Below are 16609 nucleotides of genomic sequence, written 5' to 3' on the forward strand. Positions count from 1 at the left end.
AGTGTTTCGTTGTTATCAAAATCTCCAGACTGCCTTATCTCTCATTTCTATCTCTTGACACCTTTATGTTTCTTTTCTTTTCATCTGCAGGGCTGTTATAGTTCTTGATGATAGTACTATGACAGGTTATTCGATGTTTAGCAGGTAGCTTGGTTTTCAGGTTGTATTTTCACATCCGCTTTTCAATGGTTATTCAATCCTAAATGAAACCAAATAAAACTCAGTTTGTATCTTATATTGATTTTCACGATGGCAAATTCCACCAACTGAAATCCTTTTAGAACATCCACATTCAGATCTCTATTTTTGTTGAAGTATTTTCTTCTTTTTGATAGGTGATATCTTGGCTGTTTTGTAACTTAAACAGTTTATCTTTTCTTCATTTTGCTTTACTCCATGCAGCAGCATTTATTCCCCCCCCCCCCAGTGTAGTTGCAGTTCTTATTTGCCAGTTTCAAGCAAACAGGTTTTTATGTCTTTCTCAAAGTATGAAAAATTGAGGAATCTTTACAGTCGACTTCCTCAAGCAACCTGTGAAAACTCTTCAATTGGTAATGGAACAAAATATTAAAAATATTATTATTAAAAAGAATAAAAGAGAAAATAGTTCTTCCTTTAAATTTAAAATATTGGTCTTCATGCATTTATTTCATAGGTCAATAAGAAAATTAAGCTCTGGTATAATTTCTGTGTTTCTGAGCATACTGTTGAATTGAAAATACATTATCATTTTAGACAACTGGATGAAAGTTTTGCTTTCAATTTATAAAGTCTTACCTAATAGAAGTGTAGCAGTTGGGACATCATTTATCTCTTTATCTCTTTGTGTGCAAACTGAATATGATGATACTGCCCACTATATAGTACTGCTGTGATGATACATGGAATATTATGAAAGGTGAAATACCCTGTAGTGAGTTGCACCTAAAGGAAATAAAGTATGTAGAATCATGTATTTGGACATGAAAAAGAATAGATAGGAAGATGATTGGAATTTTCTATATGATGAATTTCCAATTAAATTATCTGATTTTGGTCTCTTCTCACTGGTGGATCTTGAATGAAGGTGGTTTTGTTTTCAAGAATTTAATAACTTTCTAAAACACAGCACTATCATGTTACACAATCATTGAGTAGTTTTAAGATGGAAAAGTCACTGCTGGTGCCGTGTAATTAATTACTTCTAACATATACAACTAGCAAAATAAAAACTTCAAGCTCTATGTTGTTGTACATTTCTTGTTTGCATATGATCAAGAAGATCAAGATTAATACTAGATCAAAATCCATTTTACAAATTTACTCAGTTGGTCCACTTAAAAATCTAATGAAGTATGTTTTCTAATTTTGAATCTCTGAAAGTCTTTACACAGAAATAAACTTAATTGATTAAAAAAGAAATTACTGAAAAGACACAAGCATAAACTCGGTATAGAGGATCTCACACTGGTGATAAAATTCTGATCAGAAATATAGTGTTTAGATTTTCAGGTTTAAACAATGGGTTTGTATATTGGCAGCAATAACTCTCAGCAGTTTTGATCAACAAAAGATACTAACTAAATAACTAAGTATAGTAATCTTAGAACTGCAGGTAAATTGTGTTCACTTTATAAAAGTACAATCAATTATTATATAGTAGCTCACCAGAAACCTCCTATCTCCTATTCGCAGCAAGGCATAATTTGCTGGTGTTAAGTACCAAGCAAATCTATACTGAAAATGGGACTGCTTCTTAACAATTCATATGGTCTTTGATATGAAATTTATATACATTAATAACAATAAATATATCAATAAATTCTAACAGATCTTCCATCTTAAAAAGCAAAGAAAAAATGATGCAAAGTGATGAGTCATTTAGATAAACCAGCTCATTTTATCGGTTCCATAATTTTACTGTAGCATATCCAAACAGAGAATACTTCAAAGATCAGAAAGGGTATCTGTCTCACCACACTTGTCTTTTTCAGTTATATGGTAATCATATTTTTCTATTTTATCACTTGCTGCCCATAAACAAACTAAAATATCTCTTGAAGTCAGTTGAATTCTCTATTTTAATCTCTTTCTAAGGAAATTTATTTATGGTTGTTAGAAACATATTGTTTCCATTTCTGAAGCCTTGTCTTGATTTCCCTGGTGACCGCTGATAAGAACTTATTTAATTTCAGCTGTCAATTTTTGCCTATGGTGCTTTAGAGAGAGAAAGATCTCCTGTATTGATCTTCATTGTTTTTTGAATTCATGTCTTTTTTCAGTTCAGCTAAGAGCTAATTTCTGAAGAGCAAAAAGTGTGTCAAATCCCAACTTCCTTTCTGAATGCAACAAGTTTTGCTGTGACAAACATTTCACTGCTTTTGGTAGTGTTCATCCAGAATAAAATCGGGACCTGTAGGTAGAAAGGAACTACACTGAATTTGGAGTGATTGGTCTCCTCAACACCATAGCAAACTCCCTGAGAAGTGGGGAGACTGCAGGTGATAAAAGGGAAATAAGTGAATTATAGATGACTATCCTTTGCATCCTGTGATGAAGAACTGATAGAGACCTCACCTTAGCAAAGAATTAAGTAGGAGCACTGCTGAGAGGACTCCGTGAGGCACTAGTGGCAATACAGCACATGCTACAAGACTAGAAAGCAGCAGCACCCTGCCTGCTCGCCCCCCCCGCCCCCCCGCCTGTCTCAGGTTGCTCTGGCTCAAAAACAAAGACTTCAGTGAAATCTTAGCACTTCTTTAATTAATGCCTCTGTGGTCTAGCCTGGTTTGTTTTTTCTGCCTCCCTCAAACCTGTTCTTCATCTCTGCGGTTTAGGTTGCTTCCTGCTGTATTCTGTAACAGTGCACTTGTCCTCAGGAGGAGCTGGATCAGACTCAGGTTAGAGGATCAGCCAGGTTGTTATGTCCCAAGAGAGACAGAAACTGTGAGTGGCCTCTTAAGAAACTCAACTGTTCCTGGCATCTGGTGCTTGGAAAAAGAAAGCAAAAGAAATTGTATTATATTCCTAATAGATTGAACACAGCGGTTGAATCTATTCAGTTGGTGATACTTTTATGAGAAAGATGTAACTTATGTGTATATTAGAAGCAGTCAGAGACTATTTTCTCACCACCCTCAAAAAAAAAAAAGAAAGAAAAAAGAAAAAATTTCCTTTTGATTTTCAAAGCAGAATGGTTCTAAATTGAAATGAAAGAAAAGAGATCTATGGTAATGTGCAACAGGGTTTGCTGACAAATATGTGTAAGAGTTATAACCTTGCCCCCAAACTCATGAACTCAGGCTTTAAATGGCAAGTGCATTTGATCTCTTACATGTATGGCCTTAGCAAGTAATCTAAACATCCATGTTATTTAAAAAAATTACAGGAGTATTATGCATCCTCTCATGGTAGAAAAATAAAATTATAAAATCTTATTCCAAATGGGCCAGAAAAGCTAACATTTTTCAAAATCTTATTAGAAAGCTTATAAAATTCAGTGTAATTTTTCCTCCTGTTCTTTTTGAACTATGTTGTGATTCCCATAATTATTTACAACGTATTCAAAAGCATATATTCTCCTCAATTACAACTTGAACTGTAATTGAGCTTTTTTTCTCTCATTTAAGTTGCATTAAAATAGGAAAAGAAGTGACAATGTTCTCTTTCATCTAATGTAATAATTTTAATGTTTGTACAGATACAGAAGGTCTGGTGCAATGAGATTGCTTGCCTAGTAAGGCACATAAACATGTTTCAAAGCTAGTCATAGGACCTTTGTTTTTCTGTTCATATGTTGTTCATGTTCCCTTTCTTCTGTACTCATCACATCAGAGCATTTAACTGGGAAAGACCTCCTGCTCCTTGAGTCATCTGCTGTGATAGATTACCCAGTCATATAAGTTATTTTGTGAACAAATTGAAGTTTCTCATTGTCGTGGTTTAACCCCAGCCGGCAACTAAGCACCACACAGCTGCTCACTCACTCCACAGCTGGATGGGGGAGAGAATTGAAAGAGTAAAAGTAAGAAAACTCGGGGGCTGAGATAAAGGCACTTTAATAGGCAAAGCAAAAGCTGCACATGCAAGCAAAGCAAACCAATGAATTCATTCACCACTTCCCATCGGCAGGCTGGTGTTCAGCCATCTCCAGGAAAGCAGGGATCCATCACGCCTAACGGTTACTTGGGAAGACAAACGCGATCACTCTGAATGTCCCTCTTTCCTTTTTCTTCCCCCAGCTTTATATGCTGAGCATGATGTCCTATGGTCTGGAATATCCCTTTGGTCAGTTGGGGTCAGCTGTCCCAGCTGTGTCCCCTCCCAACTTCTTGTGACCCCCCCAGCCTATTTGCTGGTGGGGTGGGATGAGAAGCAGAAAGGGCCTTGGCTCTGGGTAAGCACTGCTCAGCAGTAACTAAAACATCCCTGTGTTACCAACACTGTTTCCAGCACAAATCCAAAACATGGCCCCATACTAGCTGCTATGAAGAAAATTAACTCTAACCCAGCCAAAACCAGTACAATTGTTAAAGTAAATTGAAGTTTAACATTAAAGTAATATTTGTATCCCCTTCACCTTTCCTTCCTTCCTTTCCATTTATATCCTTCCACCACACCATTGTCACTGAGATACTGCTAGTATATTTTCTCTACTCTTTAATTTCTGGGCTAAATAATAAGCTTAATAATAGATTTATTAAAAATATTAACTTATTTGATACCCAGTTTCTAATAACATTTCTCTTCTACCATCAATGCCCTTTTATTCCTAACATTTATTTCCCACATGATTACAGCCCTTCATCTTTCTTCTTTGGCCTTTTTTGCTTGCCAGAATTTCTTTCCTGCCCTTCTTCCCCTCCTCTCCTATTGGCTCTGATGCATACCAGATTCATTTTCCAGGATTACTTGAATCTGATTAATAACTGATCAGGGCTGCAGGAAGCACAATTCAGATTAAACCAACAAGAATCTACCTCTAAGAATGGTTCATTCACCATAAATTGTCAACAATATCCAGCATAGCTAAGTCCGAATGGGCCAACTCTAAGGATGTGGCCAGCATATTTTTTTCCCTGTAACAAGAACAGAGAATCCTTGAAAAAAGAATGTTCTTGTTATCCTTTATGTGATAAAATAAGAGAGGGTGAAAAAAGTGAATCAATTCTGTGAGGCAGCAGAGTAAGGCTAAGCTATCAGCTATGGAAAGTGCTTTGAAATCTTACATCGAGCCCTATTATATGGCCAGTAACTGCAAGAGGCAAGCATTCAGCACTTCTTCCCAGTGTTAGGTCAATAAAAGTTAGTCATCTGTTTAAATTCATCTATCCTCTGGCCATGGAGGCAAAATAATCTAAAGCACTAGGAAAATTTGAAATGTTTCATTATTCTATGACAAAAACCTTTGAATTCATTAAGATTCTACTATCAATATCTTAAGAAATCTCATTTTTAAAAAGTCTCATCCAGAGTAAACTGTATGTTGTCTCCTTTCTCATGTGATTCTGGAGGAGCTCTTGAGTATTCCCCTTCCTTTGAGTGGAGCACTCTAAAGATAATGCATTATTTAAAATAAGTAGATAGATGTCTTATACTACTTGATAACTCCTAGTGCTATTGCCTTTTAATACTAGTGTTTATTATTTCTAGTGCTGCTGACAGGGTAAGGCGAATGACTCACTGGCTTTTTCACATTTTCTTTTAATTTTGTTTGTCTTGTATGTATCTACTTGAATGTCTTTAGTAAATGAAAACAAAACAAACCCCTGAGATCCAGCGGCATTTATATGCCAGAAATGTCAGCTGACTGAGCAGCTTATGAACAAATGGAAGAGAGTCTAGTGCCATAATCCTTAATGCACCTATGTGGCATTTACTGATGCAAATATTCCCACCAACTTCAATAGCACTTCAGTATGAAAGCTTGGGTTAATAACTACTACTTAGCCCAAGTAAAGGTTGTGGTATAGACTCCTCTGTTAGAAGATTGAAATATCATGGGAAGTAAGCAATCAGTTGGCTGCCACAAAAGGCTGAACCTTTTACAGTCACGATATGGTTTGACATAGTTTTCTTTAACCAGTTCTATTGCTGCCATTTACAGCTGCCCTGGCACTTCCCACCCCAGTTATTTCCACTGTTACATCTATCTGTGGGGAATGAGATTAGGGAATTGGCTCCATTTAAAAATACTTTTTGTTTCCCTTTTTTCTTCCTCTCCAAATTATTTTCATGAAGACCAGTTCCTTCATCTGGGAATTCTGGAGCCCACAAAAAATCCTACTGGCACACCTGGTGGTACAGAGGGAAAGCTGTGTGGGAGGTTTGGAGGCTGCTTACCACTTGAACTGTGGAGAAAAGAAATCGATGTCAAATCACAGCCTTCTCTGTAACCAGGGTAGGAAGAGCAGCTATCATAAATAAATAAAATAAAAAAACCTCATAAACTTCTCAGTTACCTAAATTAACCAACTAGCTTTGGAGTATGAAACACCTTGCACATAAGATGTACCGGGGACAAAAATCAATATGTACTCATTTTATACATTGTTACTTTGCACATCTTAACCAAATTAAAACAAAAAAGTCTTAAAATCCATGTAAAATCATCTTTTTTACACCTATTTAGGTAGTAAGTGTTCCTGAAAATAAAAGTCTTAGAAGTTCCTATTAATTTAATTGGCCTTGAACATAAACTTAGGAACTTGACTTTAATAATCTTTTTTTGAAAATTATGACTCATGTCTTAAAAATTATGGTTATAGTTTGTTGATTTAGTCCTCCTTTCTAATTTTTTAAAGTTCTTTTGCAGTATAAGGCCATGATAGATAAGGTATGGTACCCTATAGGGAAGTCTGCACATACAAGCTCTGATTGTAATAAGAAAAAAAGGGGGGGGGGGGTGGGGAAGAGAAAAATTGAGGATTATTATCTGTATATCTCACATTTTGGAATATTGCAAGCCATTACATATATCAATAAAATTTGATGCAATTGCTCTTTGAAATCTGGAATCCCAGAATTCTGTGTTTATTGTGTACCTTTTTCAAGCAAGTTTGTTTTACAAAATAAGAGCTGTTAAACTACATTGCAACATGACAGAAAAAGTAGACAGCTTAATGAAATAATAGGTACTCTACGATCTAGAGCAGATTCACATCTTTATTGTATGTGACATAATTCTGAATTCACAATGTGCTAAAAGTTTTTAAAGTTACATTGTAAATGTTAGAATACCCAAAATATAATTTGTGAGAAATCAAACTATGTTTTATGCAATAAACAATCAGTCCTTCATCTCAGCACTAGTCTATTAAATGTAAAGAGGCAGCTTGCTTCAGAATTGTAGTCAGCTGGAAAATAAAATACAACCATTACTCAGTTGCCTCTTATTATTGGATCATTCAGTAAGGACGTATTCACAAAATACATGTCTGGAAGAAGTGTAGCTTAAAAATAAATCTAAAATACATGGGTTATGAAGTGCGTAACAAGAAAACAGCAAGGTCTTAAACTTTTATAAATAACCATGCACAAATGTTAGAATCAGATATTATGTAAATGGATTTTAACTCAACCTAAAGTTTGTTACTTAATCTTTTTAGCGAGCCACCAGAATACAGTAGTACTACCAGCATTATATGTTGAAGCCTTTTAATATTCATGTCCATTTGCCCTTTTTATTTTCAGCATTGTCCAGGACTTCCCATTAACTAGCTTAACCCTCAAATTGAAAATCAAATTACTGTAAGAGAGAGGCTTTTCTCCTTCCACCTTTTTAGTAATAAAAACACCAGTAACAAAATTCCACAGCCAGGTGGCTCTTGTTAGAGTCACATAGCTGAACTGGTACAAAACATCCTTTTGTATTAAAGATACAGAAAGATTTTAAAGAAAAGCTTAGTTTGACCCATGAATAAATAAAGGAGATACTTTTTCCCTTCTCTTCTTTTTTTTTTTCTTTTCCTTTCAATAGATCATTTGCTTCTACTTTCAGGTAAGAAGTACGTGTTTAGAAAGGAGTTTATTTTTTCCAGAGGAAGAATAGGGCAAATCTTCTTTAGTGGAAGTACAACAAAAATAAACTGGACTGAAAAAGACAAACATGTTAAGGAAATACGTTTTGTGGTCTTTGTTTCTATTTCTTATCTTCTGATTAACACAGGAGAATGCAACTCTCCAAGTTTAGAACAAGAAGGTATGTATGGAGGAAATATTGCAAACCTGAAGTCAGAGTACAAGAGTCAGTTTTAGTCAAATACAGAGAATTTGATTATTTTATTCAAAACAAAAAAGGCTTCATAAAGAATTCAGATAAAAAAGCTTTCAATAGCACAAAATCCTTGATTTGAAAGTACATAAGTCTAGTACAAAGTCTTACTAAAAATTCAGAAATAGGGAAATGAAGAACACACATTGTACATCCACACAGGAGGCATTAATCCCCAGGTTTACCTTTGATAAGCTCACTCAGGTACATATCTCACACAGATGAGATACGTGTCTAGTCTCCATTATGTCAATGAAAATCTAATCAAGACAGTCAACAGATCTTAGAGAGAAATTTGGTTGAGCAAATATAGGTGTCTAATGTATCATAGATTCATAGAATCATAGAATGGTTTGGGCTGGAAGGGACCTTAAAGATCATCTAGTTCCAACCCCCCCTGTCATGGGCAGAGACACCTTCCACTAGACCAGGTTGCTCAGAGCCCCACGCAATATGGTCTTGAACATTTCCAGGGAGGGGCTATTTCAGTTTAAAGACATTAAGGTGAGTATTTTGTAGTTTCTATTGGTAGCTCTATGTTGACTCTCATGGGAGTTTGGACATATAGAGTAATCTACATTTAGAGAGCAAACCATAAATGTTTTAATTTGGAACTGAATTTCACTTAATGTGCCATGGAATAATGATATCAGTAAAACATTCATGGGAGAAATATATCATCATATACACATATGACATTAAAACGTACAGTGAAATTAATTTTTCTAAAAAGAAAAATCTGTATCTTGAAAAAAGAAAGAAATCAGTATAACCACATGAACTTCCTGTCTACAGCATTATAACCTCAAGGATGAGACTAGTCTTTTTATTCCATACAAGGCTAGGAATAAACTTTTCCTCTTTCATGTTAGTTGTGGTCCAGGCTGCATTAAATTTTGGCATGTTAGTTATCATGACACTTTTTTTTTTTTGCCAGTGTTACTGAATGCCATGAAATATTGTTACAAAGGTTTCAAATTATGCTGCATAATATTGAAATTATGCTGTTCTAAGTAAAATACACGGTAGCCTTAGCATCTGTCCCGATCCAATATCAGAGAGGGTTCTTAAAAGATCCCAAGAGCGAGATTAAGACACAAACGAGGTCAGATGTCGTACAACCTTACAAGTTTTATTTCCTATAACAGCTGATAATAGTGACAGGACAGAGTGAAGAAGAAAGGAAAAAGAGGCAGACCTAAGCAAGAAAATGGAAGAGATACAGCAAGACTAGTTACCACCACCATGAAGCCAGCAACGTCCCGTTGACTCGGTCTTGGTGAAGGTGATGGAGGGTCCAAGTTCCAGGTTCCAGCAGACAGGTGATGCCAAAGTCCCAGTTCCAAGTGCTGCAGTCCCTTTTCAGTTCTTTCCGTTCCCTTTTCGTTCCTTTTTGTCTTTTTGTTCCTTTTCAGTTGCTTTTTAGTTGCTTTTCAGTTGTTTGAGAGAGGAGTACGCAGTTCTTTTATTGTCGTGGTCCCCACAATTTCTCTGAAAAGTTCACCCATTTCCACAGAGCTCATTATCATACATGCTGCCCCATGTTCCTCCATGGGTGCATGCCCAGGTGTTCACGGTGGTTTCTTCACCTTGCTTGTGGGCAAGCACAGCTTGGTAGGGACTGCTAGCTTCAGGCCAATATGGTGGTTTCTTCAGGGCCTTCAGCGAGTACTCCCCCACAGCAACAAGATGTTGAGGCTAGCAGATGGTAACTGTGCAGCAGCAATGTAGAGACAAACATAGTCCAACACAGTCTCTTACAGCATCTCCCTCTGAAACTCCTTTGGCTTCTGTCTCTTCAATCTTTCCACAGCTGATCACCCCCAAATCCATTTGGTCCTAAGCAAGTGTTAGGCACAGATCTAGAGTTCTCCAGTGTTTTGGTTGGAAAACGTTAAAGAAATGTGAGAGTGGGATGTTGTCAAAGTTGAGATTGGTTTTTTATTTCTTGAGTTCCTTGCAACCCTGTGATATCCATGTGATATCCATGTGATATTACAAGCTCAAGAAATGGGCCCATGTGGATCTCAACAAGACCAAGTGCAAGGTCCTGCACCTGGGTTGGGGCAACCCCGGGTATCAATACAGGCTAGGGGATGCAGGGATTGAGAGCAGCCTTGTGGAGAAGGCCTTGGGGGTGCTGGTGGATGCAAAGCTGGACATGAGCCAGCAATGTACGCTCACAGCCTAGGAAGCCAACTGTATCCTGGGCTGCATCAAAAGAAGCATGGCCAGTAGGTCAGGGGAGGTAATTCTGCCCCTCTACTCTGGTGACACACCACCTGGAGTACTTCATCCAGATCTGGGGTCCCCAGCACAAGAAGCATATGGATCTGTTGAAGTGGGTCCAGAGGAGGACCACGAAAATGATCAGAGAGACAGAACACCTCTCCTATGGAGACAGGCTGAAAGAGTTGGGGCTGTTCAGTGTGGAGAAGAGAAGGCTTTGGAGAGACCTTATTGCAGCCTTTCAATACTTAAAGGGGGCTTATAAGAAAGATGGGGACAGACTTTTTAGTAGGGCCTGTTACAATAGGACAAGGGGTAATGTTTTTTAACTGAGAGAGGGTAGATTTAGCCTAGATATAAGGAAGACATTTTTTATGATGAGGGTGGTGAAACACGGGAACAGGTTGCCCAGAGAGGTGGTAGATGCCCCGTCCCTGGAAACATTCAAGGTCAGGTTGGATGGGGCTCTGAGCAACCTGATGTAGTTGAAGATGTCCCTGCTCATTGCAGGGGAAGTTGGACTAGATGACCTTTAAAGGTTCCTTCCAACCGAAACTGTTCTATAATTCTATGATCCAGAGCCTTAAAATTTTTTGGGGACCCCTGGAGTCCTCTGTTACAGAGCACACCTAAGAAATGGAGGATGTGGCAGCTTAGCTAATTTAAGTGGTATATTGAGGTATCTCCACACAGGGTGAAAGTCTTTTAGTTGTTTCTTCAAGGAAACCATAAAGATCAATTAATTAATAAATATATGGTGGCAGCATTGACCTATGCATATTCTTTGTGATAATGCCATAGTTACTATCTATAGAGGTAGTTTATTCCTTCTCACCAAACTGAGTTTTAATTGTATGTGGAAGTTAAAGATCTTCTGCAAAATATTTAAAGGAAACACCACATCAGAGTGCTCTGTAACTCACTGCGAGGATACTGTTAGGAAATACAGAGGAGTGTGTTTTAAAAGCCTGCAAGAAGACAGAATTAAACATAAGCTTCTGATAACCCTGGTAAAGATTTTAATTTTTGAGCTAATGAGAAAAATATTAGGGACGTTGCAAATGTAATATTTTATGTAATGAAAACACAAATTACAAATTGTTAGAGTGGTAAAGGAACACCTCAGTTTTTAATCTCAGTATATGAAGAATGAGACAAGTATTTGCAGAATTGCAGAATCACAGAATAGTTGAGGCTGGAAGCCTCTGGAGGTCTTCTAGTCCAACCTACCTGCTGAAAGCAGGGCCACCAAGTGCAGGGGGCTCAGGTACATGTCCAGCTGGGTTTTGAATATCTCCAATGATGGAGGTATTAATCTCCAAGGTCTACAACCGCTTTGGGCAAACCTATTCCAGAGGTCAATCACACTTACAGTAAATATTTTTTGCTTATAGTTAAATAGAATTTCCTGTGTTTTCACATATGACCATTGCCTCTCATCTCATCACTGGGCACAAATGATGAGTCTGGCACCACCTTCTTTATTGCCCCCCATCAGATGTTTATACACACTGATAAGACTCTCCCCTGAGCCTTCTCTCTCCAGGCTAAACAGACCTCACTGTCTCAGCCTTTCCTTTTATGTCAGATATCCCAGTCCCTTAATCATCTCTGTGGCCCTTCTTTGGACTTACTCCAGTATGTCCATGTCTGTCTTGTATTGGGGAGCCCAGAACTGGACACAGCATTCCAGATGTGTTTCACCAGGGCTGAACAGAGGGGAAGGATCACCTCCCTTGACCTGCTGGCAATGGTCTGCCTAGTGCAGCCCAGGAGGCTGTTCACGTTTTTTTGCTGCAAGGGCACACTGCTGGCTTATGGTCACTTTGTTGTCCACAAGAACCCCCAGGGCCTTCTTCTGTGAAGTTGATTTCCAGACAGCTTGTCCCCAGTGTCTACTTGTGCTAGGGGTTATTCCTCGTTAGGTGCAGGACTGGGCATTTCCCTGTCTGTTGGATTTCATGAGGTTCCCGTTGGCCTATTTTTCAGCCTGCCAAGCTTCCTCTGAAAGGCAGCACAACCATTTGGTGTATCAAACAGTTGTGCCGGGGCTGCATCATCTGCAAACTTGCTGAGGGTGCACTCTTTCCCATTATCCAGGTCATTAATGAAAACGTTAACTATTGTCCCTGGGGTACACCACTAGTGACTGGCCTCCAGTTGGTCTTTGCACTGTTGCCCACTACCATTTGAGACTGGAAGCTCATCTGATTTTCAGCTCATTTCCCTGACCACTTATCTAGCCTGTCATCAGCTTATCCATGAGTATTTTACGGGAGGCAGTGTTGAGAGCCTTAATGAAGTCATAACTAGCATCCACTGCTCTCCCCTCATCCACCAAACCAGTCATGTCACCGTAGATGACTACCTGGTTGGTCCACCACGCTTTCCTAATCATAAATCCTTGCTAACTACTCCCAGTCAGCTTCTTATCCTTCACATGTTTGAAAATGACCTCTGCAAATTCCTTTCCAGATTCAACCCCAGATGGGCTTTGGCTTTCCTAACCCCAACCCTCCATGCTCAGATAGTACCTCGATACTTCTTATGCCGCCTGTCCCTACTTATACTCCTTGTATGCTTCCTTTTTATGTTTGAATTTCAAAGGAGCTCCTTGTTTATCCATGCAGGTCTCCTTCCACCTTTTCTTGGCTTTCTGCTCATCAGGATGGACCATTCTTGAGCTTGGAGGAGGTGATCCTTGAAAGTCAACCATCTTTCCTGAATGCCTGTTGTCTCCAGAACCTTCTCCCATGGAATTCACCCCTGAACAGGCTAAAGTCTGTTCTTCTGAAGCCCAAGGCTGTCATCCTGCTTTTTGCCTAGCTTCCACCTCTTCAGATCTTGAACTCCCCCATGTCATGTTCACTGCAGTCAAAGCTGCCCCTGGCCCTCACATCCACAGTCAGTTCTTCCTAATTTGTAAGTATGAGGTCCAGCAGAGAATTTCCTCTCATTGGATCCTTGATCACCTGTGTTAGGAAGTTGCCATCAATGGACTCCAGAATACTCCTGGGTTTCTTGTGCCTTATTGCACCAGCTGGTTTCAGTGCGGTTCAAGCCCCCTGCTCAAAGGCCAGGGCCTGTGAACTTGAGGCTTCTTCCAATGTCTGAAGACAGCCTCATCTGCTTCTTCTTCCTGATCAGGCAGTCTGTAGCTGACAGCCACCACAATGTCACCCAAGCTGGTCTGCCCTCTAATCTTGACCCATAAACTCTCAGCTTGTTCATCACCCATCCCAAGGCAGTTCAATGGACTGCTGTTGTTCCCTCACATCAAGGGCAACTCCCTCTTCTCATCTTCCTGGTCTGTTCTTCCTAAAGTTTCTGTATTCATCCATCTATATCCATCCATCCATTTATAATTTAAGATTCTTTAATATGCGTGTCTGTAACTACCTGGGAATAGAATTATAGATGCTTAGAGAATTTCAGTATGTTTATTTTTATGACCACAGGTCTTTTGGCTCCTACAGGGTTATATAGCAAATAGGTAGTAATTGTTTGAATGCTGGGATGCCTGTGTATTCGGGTAAATCCTAGAGGAACTATTTGTTTAATAAATCCTTCCCTATGGATCTAGCCCAAAGAATTCTATTGTCTGTATTTCACCAAAACAATTCAAGGTCTTTTCTAAAATGTTCTTTAAAGTTTTAATTGAAAAGGATGAAAAAATACCCCACAGCTGTCATAGGCAGTTTTTAATAAAAATTAATTAATAAAATAATAAAAAAGGCACTAAAGACTAGATATAGTCAACTTTTTAAGTGTAGTACTTACTGCAAGTAATGAGGACTGAGAAACATACCTTATATACAAAGTTAAAATTTGTTAGTCTAAATTGAAGTCTTAACAGACTAACCAAAGAGCTGTTACTGAGTTACAATGATACTAGCATTAATAGTCTAACAATGATAGTAACATTTATAGTCTAAATTATCTAATTATTACAAAAAAACGGGGAAAACTTTCACTGATAAAATGGTTAAAATTGTTATACACACACTTCCTAGTACCTATCCCTTTTCTCTGGTTTTGTGCTTACCCTTGCACTGCCTCTGGGATCCTGAGGTTAACAGGGCTAACCTTCCTCAAGAGAAAATTATGGGGAACTTTGAGGTGAGTCACCAGCTGACTGATTTTTTTTCTGAGAGTATATTTCTAATGGGGGTTGGTTCCTGCTCCCTCTGAGGTTTACATGGGCTTATCTTGTTACATCTTTTACATCTTTCTTCATTCATTTAAACTCTACTTTATATCTGAAATTAATATATATGGCACGCTTTACATATATTGGACAGCTTTTCCTTGTTCAGTTTGTTATACATAAAACTAGTTTTACATAGCTCGTAAGACTTTATTCCATTATTGACTAGGTTTTGATAATTGTTTAGATGTTATAAGCTTGGAGCCTCAGGTGTTATCCTATGCCCACACTTTCAAGGCCTCTGCTATCATCTTACACTTGTACTTTTCTACATTACATTTTTATTCTAGGGTTGTAAAAAACCTACTTGCTATTAAGATCTATTAGTTACAGAATATTATAAAAATTATTATAAAAAGAGGTATAATAGTTGCAGAAAATTCAGCTAGAGCTAGGCTGAGTTAGGTAGTATTCTACTTATGGTTAGACAGTTGTTACAGTGAAACAAGCTAAACCAAAGCTCTAGGGCAGGCCAAGATTAGTCTGGACAATTTTTACTCCTGAGGCCCTGAAGAGTTAATTTAGACACTGTGGCCAGCAATACTATATTTACAGGGCTACATTAGTTCTACATCAAATGGTTTATAACCCATCTGCCTGTGCAAATATCAGGTATTTTGTGAGGGAGAATCAAAGACAGTCTGGGAAAAAAAATCAAGATTTCCTGATTATTACTCAGGATTACTCTATGTGTTTGAAGGCCAATCAAATTACACTGAATCCAATGATAGTCCTTATCGGATGCATCTACATTATTGACAGGTGCAATGCAAGGAAGGAAGGACAAACATTTGATTTACCATGGTCTGTTATGGTTCCAGGTCTGCATTTCCTGTCCCATCATGTAATTACTAGCAATGAATTTTGCAGGAGATGCTGGTCCTAGCACTAGCCATGTACACGTAGAAAGAGCTGTGGGAGAACCTTGCATCCACATGGGAAGTGGGGTACTTTAAGTGCCTCCCTGCTCTATGACTTCTGCTCTGGTTCCCTGGGAGGGAAACTGTTCTGAGCATACCAGTAATGCCCTCAGGTGCATGCTGCAGGACTCCAAGCATGGATACAAGCAAATTCTCACCAAACACACCTCTCCAACACACTAAATGTAAAATGTAGATGTACCCATTTATGGCCTTGGATTTTGTTTAGGGCCATTATTCTATCAGAATAAAATAATTTCTGCTTTCTTTTTTCTCATGCTGTGAAGAAAACAACATTCTTAGAAAAGCTTTTCCCCCATAAAGGGATCAATACTGGGTGCAATACTATTCAAAATTTTTGTAAATTATCTGGATGGCAGGACTGAATGCCTCCTCATCAAGCCTGCAGAAAATGTCAGATTGGGAGGAGAGATACACTGGAAAGAAGAGCCACTATATGGAGACACCTCAATGGGCTGAAAGATTGGTCTAGCAAGAATTTTATGAGGTTTAACAAAGATAAGTGAAAAGTACTGCACAGGTGATGGAATAATCCCCAGTGGCTATACTGGCTGAGGTGTAGTTCTGCTGAAATGCCTCCGGGGGTCCTGGTGGACAGGAAGATGAACGTCAATTAGCCATGTGGCAGGGCAGCAAGGAAGGCAAATGTCCTGGGCTGCATCTGTAAGAGCAAATCCAGCAGATAAAGGTGTGTGATTAGTCCACTCTACTTGGAACTTCTTAGGCCACATCTGGAATAATGTGTCCAGCTGTGCTTGCCCCAGTTCAAGCGAGAGGGAAAACTGAAAAATTGGAAAGGGGCCAGTGAAGGGCCACTACTCTGATGGTTTGAGGACTGGAGAACTTGATGCATCAAAATATTGAAAAACTTGAGTTCAACCATGATGGAGAGGAGGTGGCTGGGGAGCACATGTGAGTCTAATCACAGTCTTCCAGCACCTAAAATGTCATTACTGCAAAGATGGAGATACTTCCTTTGTA

Source organism: Buteo buteo, chromosome 3, assembly GCF_964188355.1.
Source record: "Buteo buteo chromosome 3, bButBut1.hap1.1, whole genome shotgun sequence".
In the NCBI taxonomy this organism is placed as follows: domain Eukaryota; kingdom Metazoa; phylum Chordata; class Aves; order Accipitriformes; family Accipitridae; genus Buteo; species Buteo buteo.